The following is a 10,040-nucleotide window of genomic DNA, read 5'->3' on the forward strand; positions in this document are numbered from 1 at the left end:
GAGGGCATTGCAAGCCATACAGAGAAGCTTATCACCCTCAAAGTCTCCATCACAAGGACTGCTTTGTACACTGTGTGATCAGATGCAGAGGTGGCAATAATAAACTCTTCACAATAATTTACTTGTCTCCAACCTACGTCAAGGAGAACCCTATCACGTTACCTCCACCAGAGCAATGAGCCATCAGTCTACACTTGGAAATAATACTATCTTTCATTTGTGATGAGCTTTGAAGGTTACAAAGGACTTTCACAACTACTTAATTGTCACAAAAACTCTGAACTTTTTCCCACTGTCCCTATTTACAGATGAGTATGTTGTAGTTCAGAGAGAGAAAGTACTTTGGCTCAAAGTCCTACAGAAATAGTAGACATGACACCTAAAACCCAAGTTTTCCATCTCAAAATATGGTGTGCATTTCTAGTATGATGTCACTTAAGGCAGAATTTCACCCGTATTTATTTTCATTCCTGGGGGTAGATGTTCTTAATGGTGTATGTACCACACACTTTCTCATGTACTCTGTCTGACTTTTAAGTAGATAATAACCACCCAATCAACCTGGATGACTTGAGTGTTAGATAATCCCTTCTGTCTATAGGAGTCATCTGCCATCATCTAAATAACTTTAACATGATTCTTGACATTTATAATCAGGGTTCAGAAAAATCTAAAGTAATAGACAAATTTTAAGAAATAGAATAACAGCTAGTTTCGCATTACTGTAGACACAATACTGGATTAAGAGAGGGCAACATGAGTCCCCAAAAGTGAACATTTGGGCAAGTCACTGCCTTTCCCATTTGAAATCTAAGGGTATTGGATTAGCATTAGATCATCCCTTAAACTCTCATGTGTTATGAGTCTGTTCATTTTAGCTGAGATTTAAAGGAAACCAACAAATGTAGAAGCAACAGGAGGCCAGCAAGAATTATGTTGGCTTCTAGAATTCCCCTGAACCACCACCTTCAAGTCTCAGGTCACAAGAAGATAAATGCTGGGAAGAATTTGGAGAGCTCATAGAGCTGGGTTGGAGCCATCCCTGCAGAGTCTCCCTTAAGCCAGGTGGGCAGAGCCCCCCCCCCCCCAAAGGCTTCCAGGGTCAACATCTTTCTCAGAAATAGCTTTCTACTAGCAGTAAGTTCTTCGTTGTCTACCTCCTCAATCACACACCTCATCTGTGCCCTTTTCCTTTTCTTCCAGTTTCTGTGGTTGAAAAATCTTGGATGACTGCCAGTGGTATAATAGCAAAACACAAGAAGCTGTTTGGCCAAGAATAGGACTCAAATTTAAGAGATTACTCAGGGAACCTTTCCCTTAAACAGTGGAAGAAATTCTGGTTGAGTTCCAGCATCCATTCTGCCTTTCCCAGACGAATACCAATGTGGTTTGGGGGCTTATCAAGGGCAGGTTCTGAGACACATAAGCCAAGGGTGGGATTGTGGTATTTTTCTGATTGCTCTTGCCAGTAACTGGTTTAAAAATCCAGCTTTGGGCTAATCCGCATAAGGCCTTAGTCTGATAGCAGCAAATGATTTTGTCAGGGATTGACCCTTCCAAGTAATCTCTGGGACCTCTTTCCTACTACATCATCCTTGCTCATTCAAGTCCAGCCATACTGACCTCCTTGTTTCTTGAACATGCCTGAGGGTCTTTGTATGAGCTGCTCCCTATACCTGGAGTGATTCTCTCCACACACTCCAAAGCTAACTCCTTGATCTCCTTCAATATTTAGCTCAAATATCACCCTCTCAATGAAACCCACTCTCTCCATCTTTTGTTTTTTAAGTTGTTATTTATTTATTTGACACAGAGAGAGAGATCACAAGTAGGCAGAAAGACAGGCAGAGAGAGAGAGAGGGAGAAGCAGATTCCCAGCTGAGGAGAGAGCCGGATGTGGGACTCAATCCCAGGACCCTGAGATCATGGCCTGAGCTGAAGGCAGAGGCTTAACCCACTGAGCCAACCACCCACTCTCTCCATCTTATTTGAAATTGCAATCCATTCCTTTATCACCCCAAATTTCTTTGTTTTCCTATTTCCATCCTCCATAAGATCTTTTAAACATTTTACAGAGTGTAATTATTTATTACATTTATTGTTGCATATTTTCGCTCACTCCCATGTAAAGCACGTGGTAAGGATCTTTGCTTTGTTCACTGTTTCACCACGAGAGCTTACTCCAGTGCCTGCTAGGTTCAGCATTCAATACCTTCTATTTATTGCATGTTCTTGACATGGTGACCTCATCATCTTCCTTTCTCCCACCTCCTTTCCAGGGTACACATGATGAAGAGATGCAGCTTTGGTAGTCATAAAGGGTTGGGCACTCAATGCTTGGGCAAGAGCGATGATGAAGCTTTTCCCTAAGGGGGAGAAATGAATCTCAGGTCTCCCATAGCACTTGGATTTTCAAGCTTTCAAAAATGCTACATCAGCATGGGCTGGAAACAGCACAAAATATCTCTATTTGGTCTAAAAATAAAAGAAATTTTAAGAAGTCCACTGTGATAAAATTAAAATATGGAACCCAAGGGTCTTCCGAAGTGCTACCTGGAGGTTTGCTGTGGAAATTCTATGAGCTATTGTTCTGTGAGCTTTAGTATAGTTGTAAAAACAGTGGGTCTTTGCAAGTAGCTGCTTTTCTTTCTCTGAAAGAGCTGTAGGTGGAATTTAGGTATACTGTTCAGAAAAAAGAACTTTAGAGAAGTAGATGCATTTGGGGGTCTATACAGTTTCCATGAAGATCTCTATATGGAACATCTGCATGTGTCTGAACTTGAATGCCATCTAGGAAGACCAGAACCCCAGTCTTGCAAAAATGGCTCATGGGGCCCAATAGTAAGTGGCTGACACCATTCCTGAGGGTATAGACCTCCTGCGTGGTGATCTGAGGCCTCCACCAGGCTGACTAAGTGAGGGAGACAGCAAGGCATGCATCAGGACCACAGGACGTGACACTGTAGCCCAGTCAGACGGTATTTTCACCTTTCCTGGCAGAATCCCATGAGCCCATCTCCTTAGGCAATTTTAGATCAATTTAAGGCAGGAAAAAAATGTATTCATGGAACACTATATCAGAAACTAATGAAGTACTGTATGGTGACTAACATAACATAATATAAATTTTAATAATTAAATTAAATTTTAAAAAGAAAAAATGGTACTCACATTGATAACATATTCCTACTCCACAACCTTGAATATCTGAAGTGATACCATTTAAAACAGTACCCTAAGAGACATGATTAGGAAATATTTCACAAAGACGAGGCAGCAATAATTTTTCAATTCAAAAATATAAATTAGGAGGTAATATCTCTAGTTTCACAAGGAATAGGAATCCCTCTTACTCAGCAGACTCCAGATTTATTTTCTGCATTTCTCAAAGAGCTGTCCTTTGAACAATTTCCCTTGTATCTCAAGAAATGAAGACCTATTTTTAAAAAGTCAACCCGGAAATTATTAGAATTGCTCTCTTTCCCACTAGAACACATATTCAAAAGAATACATAAAAATACTCTGCTGCTGTTTTTCTCTGTCTCTTCCATTCTATAAGCTCAAACAGCTATTCAGCCTCAGAGCTCATGTCCCAAGATTCCCTATGAAGAATTTCAATCTCTTTCACAAAGCTTTTGTGCTATTTTTTTCTTGTGATATTAACTAATCCAATAAAATATCTTAGAAAAACAACTTATGCTTTCACAGAGTCCTCTACCTTAAATATAATTAACTCCTCAACTGAGACACAAACTTTACCCCCAATCTTGGGTTCAAGCATCAGCCATCCACCCTTTAAAAAGTACATAATCTCTCTTCTTATTACTGGTCTGTATCCATGGACCAATTATTTTACCATGCTCACCTTAGTCCCTTCCAGGCTCTGATCAGTCACATAATTGTCTATTACTTTCTGTTTCCCCTTTAGTCTTGTGTCAGTTCTAGAGTCAAAAATCATGGCTCTGATGTGCCATTTTTAGCCAAGATGCCTACTCTACTTTGAAGGTTATGGTGATTCCCAGAAGCCAACAGACTCAAAGTCATGCATTGAACCTTCTTGATACCTGAAGTTAGAAAATAACTATATCAAAGGCTCTTAACCCAAAGCCCCACATGTGGGCTTTAGGAGAACATGGGAGCCCCACAATTACACAAAAGTTATGTTTATGGTTCTCTGTTTGCATTTCTTCTGGGGAACGAGCACTTAAACTTCATCAAATTTTCAAAGTAGTTGATGACACCCCCAAGATTAAGAATCCCTGGAATAAAGAACTTTGACTCTCCTGATACATGAGGAAAAAGAATGTGGATCAAAATCACCAAAGAACCTGGTCCTCCCAGATGAGACTAGATTTGCTGAAGTAAGAACAATTTAGGCAGTTTCTGAAAATAGAAAAAAGTGCCTATTGGACAATAAAGTATTGTTAAAGATGGTATAGTTTAAATAAACCCCAGGTCCCCAGTGACCACGGTGAGCAGGGCCTGAGATGGGCTTTGAGATGGAAAACCCGATAACCCTCAGTCTTATTTGCCATTGTAGATCCTGGGACAGACTCTTCCATCTGGCTTCCATCCTCCATCTCTTCCATCTCTTCCATCTCTTCCATCCTCCCTGGCTTCTCTTCCAAACTATGGACCGTTTCCCCCATCGGTTTAGGTATCATAGCATTTTGCCCACAAGTCAGAGACAACCAGGTCTACCAGTTTCACTTGCCATGTTGGGAAAATTCCATCAGCAGCACAAGTATCACAAACCAATGGCAGTACTATTGAATGCAGGTCTCTGTGCTAAGTGCTTTATATACATGCTTTATCATGAAACAATCCTAGAAGTAGGTATTCCTATCAACTCCATTTCACAGATGGGAACACTGATGTTAAGAAACACGAATTTGTGCATCAAGGTTCACACAGCTGGTGTGACAAATCTGAAATTTAATCCCAGGTCTGCTTGACCCCAAAGCCTGTGTTCTAAACCACTGCTCTATAGGGCCACCCTCAGACAACTAAACTGGAATGGAGTCCCCTCACGTTGCAAAGCAATTTTTCCAAAGTATAAATTTCACAGGTGTGCTGCAAAAGATGTTACCATGATCAATACTTGAAAATGCAAATGCAATCATTATATTATGTTCACCTCAGAACACAAAAGCTTGATTGCATAAAAATGCTGCTTTTATTAGTAAACAGGAGAAGGTTGAAACAGTCTTGCAATTTCTGTATTGCTTTATCACTACTAGTTTAGAGTATGAAAATTTGATCAAAGCAGCTTCTTAAGAATTCAGTTTCATTTATATTTTCAGTCTCCAAATATAAATATGGCTGTGGCACATATCAGGGACATTAAGGACACTTGTATAAAAATGGAATTGAATGTTGCATTGTAATCCTCTTTTTCACCCAGCAGAATTTGGGGGAAAAATAATATACTTAAGTATATTGTTTTGGAAGCCATAACTCAGCAAAATGTCATAAAACAAAATATCTCAATCTGATATGTGATATCAAGTATTCATGGATTATATTTTCAATAAAAGCATATCTCTTGGGTTTACTGCACCAAAACAAAAAGTGATATAAGATTATAATTTTATGACGTGTGACACTTAGAGGAAAAAAAAAGATAATTTTTTTTCACTTACTCTGTATTGTCAAAGCAAATCATCTCCCCAGCCGCAATTCTCTTGTTCATGAGGTAAGAGGTTGGAAAGGGAAGATGCCTCTAGTCCCAGTGAGGGTCTTCCATGTTTGACTGGCAAGGAGAGAAAAGAGTCGTAGCAAATCTCCTCACCATTATCTAGCTAGAAAATTCCCCAGACTTCTCTCTCAAAGAATCTAAGGTTTGACTCTGGAAAGGATTCAAAAATCAGACTCCTGGGCTCTACAGGGCATGACAGCCACCCGGCCGAGGGGAATCTCGGCTTCCTTGATGGTCATTCTCAGCTTTGGCCACCAATACTGGGAACCAAGCAAAGAATCTGCAACTCAGCACGAGAAGCATTTGGAAGGAATTTTCTGAGAGCTGTTATAAATCAGGGACCATGAAAATCAGATGCAGACACATCAGTCAGGAAAAGAGCTTTGAAAACTCTCGTGCATTTGGCGGTTTCTAATTTAGAAGCAGACTCTGCCATCGACTGCTGGTGTGTTCGCCTGATCTGTGGCACTACTCACTCTAACCTGGCCCACTGGGAAATTACTATCACCTTGGCTCAGAAATCAGTTAAAACCATGGAACTCGCCATATGGTGTGAATCGGGCTTTGTCAGGAGGTACAGCGTGAGCACCCTTCCGAGGCTGTACCCACTGACAGGCCAGGGGCCCGTTGAGTCACAGCTGGTGAGGGAAGCACGCTGCTAACCGGTAGGCTATGGATGGCATTTCTGAAAAGGTCTCCTCTCTTAATTTTTACGAGACCTAAATTTCTTCAAAAACCTAAGAACAGAGTTATCTTCAGATATGCTTTCATTTGTGCTCCCTAGAGAACAGAAAACAAAAAAACCAAGCAATTTATCTTATATTTTAAGACTAAAAGTTGCCCAAAATTCACAGGTGAAGGAAGGATTCTGTTGAGTGGTAGTATCAACCAAAGAATGCCACCTTTCATGAATTACAGATTTTGTACAGTATTGCTCATCTTAGCTGCCCACCTGAAGTGGTAGGGGGTTAAAAAGAAGTTTCTCTCTAGCGTAAGCTTTCTTTCTTTCTTTCTTTTTTTTTTTTTAATGATGAAATGCTTTTACCATACATATCTTTTTCTTGGACTTGACTTTTCTTAGAAACAATTTAACAGGTACATGGGTGGCTCAGTCAGTTAAGCATCTGCTTTCAGTGGGGGTCCTGATCTCAGAGTACTGGGATCAAGCCCCACATTAGGCTCCCTGTTCAGTAGGGAGTCTGCTTCTGCCTCTGCTTCTGACCCTCCCCCTCCTCTCCTGCTCCATCTCTTTTTACCTCTCAAATAAATAAAATCTTAAAAAAAAAAATTAACATCTCTGGAATTTATGTTTCTTAAAATTTATAAGATATCTTAATTTAATTAATGTTTCTTTTTTCTTAGTTTCAATCAAATATGGTATTTCCATGGTAATTTACCTAATCTAAATGCCCATGTATCCCTAAACTTCCTTCCTTATAAATATGCCCAGAGCTATTTTGAGATAAACTGAAGACATGAAGGAGACCTCCCTTATATCTGTTGTCTGCAGCTGGCCCTGCTCTGCTTTCCCCCGAAACTCTGCTCCTCGCCTGGGGTCCTGAGCAGTGACAGACCCCTGTGGTAGCCCAGACTTCTCACTCCAGGCTAAAGATGACCGGTTCTTACCATGACATCTACCACCAATAACATCCTCCCCAGGCTGCCTTCTTCTCAATATTTTGTATTCGTGTCTCCAGAGACATTTGCTAATGGAAAATAAAGCAAATTGTATAAAAACTAAAAAGACAGATGGACAAGCTCATGTATGGGAAGACCTGGCGAAGGAGTCTTCAAATTCAAACTATACCTTAAAATACCCAGGCCCTGGGGTCTTGCATATCAGCCATAGCTTCTGAGATTTTCCCTGGCATTGAGGACACTGTAAAGGATGATATCATGGCCCCACAGTAGAGTAGGGTTGACCTAGTACCTGCATAATAAGATAAAATAGGAAAATAAAACAAAACAAAATTAAATCAAAGCAAAAATTCCTTCTTAATTGTCTCAGAAGATGCAAACGGACAGCCCCAGGTTTGTTTGTTTGTTTTATAGCTACTTCTATGTGTATTTGGCTCTATTGTCTGCTACCTGGTATTTTAAAAGACTAATAAGGCATTTTTTATTCTATACCACAAGCTGCTTAAGCAGTACCACTCGCAGTAACATAGGAGTCAGGGGTAGAGAAGGTGTCTGGGGAGAAGACTACTGGTAAAAATGCTCTGGTGTTGGGGCACCTGGGTGACTCATTCGGTAAAGCATCTGCCTTCAACTCAGGTCATGATCTTGGGGTCCTGGGATTGAACCCACCTAGGCTTCTCCCTCTTCCTCTGCTGCTCTCCTTGCTTGTGCTCTATCTGTATCAAATAAATAAATACATAAAAACAAATTTTTAATGTTGTTGTGTTGATAAACTAGTAGGACATCCCCATGGGTTGGGCAGGAAGTGAAACTGAGCTGTGAAACCAAAAGCAGAGCAGGTGGACGGTCTAGATGAAGTGTCTGGCAGGTGTCGTCTCTGGGGACGGCAGCGGGACTCTGGGAGTCTGGGGACCCAGACCAGAGGACCGTCCACTAGTGTGCTGTTCCAGCCTGGGGGACAGTGAGGCTGAAGAGGCAGAACATGTGGAGAGACGGGAAGAGGATCAAATATAGAGTTGCTGAGGAGGGGACGGCCACATTTTGGGGATCTGAAGTGGACCAGAAATTAGCGAGAGGGACTGAGGTGCAATGAGGGTTGGAAATAGAAGGGCGTCCCATGGTGGAACCTGAGGTAAGTGATCAGACACTGTGAGAGGTCGCTAGAGAAATGTAGAATCTGATGGTGACAGGGTGGCAAGGGAAGCCTGAGAGGGGAACGGCTGGAAAGAAGTCGGATGTGAACATCAGCAAGTAGACGGCTCCAGAAGACAGAACATGAAGCCTTTGTTTCGGAAAACCGGATGGCCCAGAAAAGCCACGGAGAGCACACACCACCTTTTAACATACTTGCTAGCCAAGAATCCCAACTGTTGCATATGTAGTAAAATAAAAGGTACACTTACTTAGTTTCGAGACATCTGAGGAACTTCCCAGCTATTTCAAAATCACGCCTTCTCCCACAACTTCATCAGCTCCCCACTTGGACAGCAATTATTTGTTGTGGTCAGGACCAGGGCATAAAAATCGACCTTTGTCTAAGGTCAACACCAGCACTGTAGTTCTGGCTTCCTCCTTACCACTCAGCAGCTGCCCTTCTAGAATTTACTGAAAACAATTCCTCTGCCAGGAAAATGTGCCAGTGCTCTATTTATTGATTTCAGAAAGCTGTGACAAACAACCGTGATGCAGAACATAGTATTATTACCCAGATCTCTCAATGGACTTAGGTCAACACTGGGAAATCATCAGAATCACGGTGGTTCGAGGGCTCGCCAAATCCTCCTTTGAGTGGATTTTTTTGGAGACTTACCGAACTTTGAGCTTAATCTCACGTTAACTGTATTCTACATATATAACCAATCTTGTCCATGTGCTCTGTGTAATGTCACGTTAGGATCAGCTCGAGGAGCATTCAGCTGATATCATGCCCCCCTGATGCCGGAAACCTACTCCACTAAAAGCTATTGCGTATCAGACGAGTCCTCTGCTATCTGGGCTGTATGTCATCCGTGCTGTGTTTTACCCTTACAGAAGTAGCAATCCACAGTTAAATCACAGAAAAGAGGATATAAAGTTGCCAGCAGGGGAGGCAAGACGGCCACGCTGGCCCAGACAGTCATTTCCCTCAACACGTCTCCCTGTTCCAAGCCCCGTGCCTCGGGACTTCGGTTTGGTCTGTGCACCCGGTATTCATCAAACTTCAGGAAGTTGAGCTCATGCTGGTTGGGCTGGAGAAAATGATCAAGGAAATGCTGGCTTATTAAGTGGCCATGAGAAGCCTAACTTCACAGCGGATCAGGAATTCAGCACAGCTTTTCAGCACCTTCTGCCGTGGCAAAATCCTCCTGGGCAAGGAGAGCAGGAAACGGGGTCCCAGGGAGACCTGACCTTCATGTCTTCTCTGCAGCTCACTGGCTGCGGGATCCTGCTCTGTGAACGTCTCTGTACTGCCGGGTCCAGAGGGGGACAGTCAGCCCAGTGATAGTGTTCTTTGGTGAGGCTATCGCGAGACTTAAGTGAACAAATTCATGTAAAATGTTTATCACAATGATAAGTAAATGCGGAATGAGGATTTACCACAATTACTGTGTGGAAGGATGAATCAGGACCAGATTATTTGATGGCCAGGGAATCAGAGGAAAAGTGGTTTGATGAAGAATCTCACTCCATTAGTATTTGCTTCTGGGCTATTTGTCATGCAGAG

General features: G+C 41.9%; 1 long non-coding RNA gene across 1 annotated transcript; it reads right to left on the bottom strand.

The window, feature by feature from the left end:
- Nucleotides 1–1,923: 1,923 nt before the first annotated feature.
- On the bottom strand, nt 1,924–8,894 carry LOC101690141. The gene is made up of 4 exons (XR_200561.2): nt 8,740–8,894; nt 7,506–7,628; nt 5,643–5,752; nt 1,924–2,366 (listed from the first exon to the last, which is right to left on the bottom strand). It is a non-coding gene; the product is annotated as an uncharacterized LOC101690141 (long non-coding RNA).
- Between the last annotated feature and the right edge of the window lie 1,146 nt (nt 8,895–10,040).

The sequence above is a fragment of the Mustela putorius genome, unplaced genomic scaffold (genome assembly GCF_011764305.1).
Source record: "Mustela putorius furo isolate JIRA1106 unplaced genomic scaffold, ASM1176430v1.1 tig00000759_pilon_pilon_pilon, whole genome shotgun sequence".
NCBI lineage: Eukaryota > Metazoa > Chordata > Mammalia > Carnivora > Mustelidae > Mustela > Mustela putorius.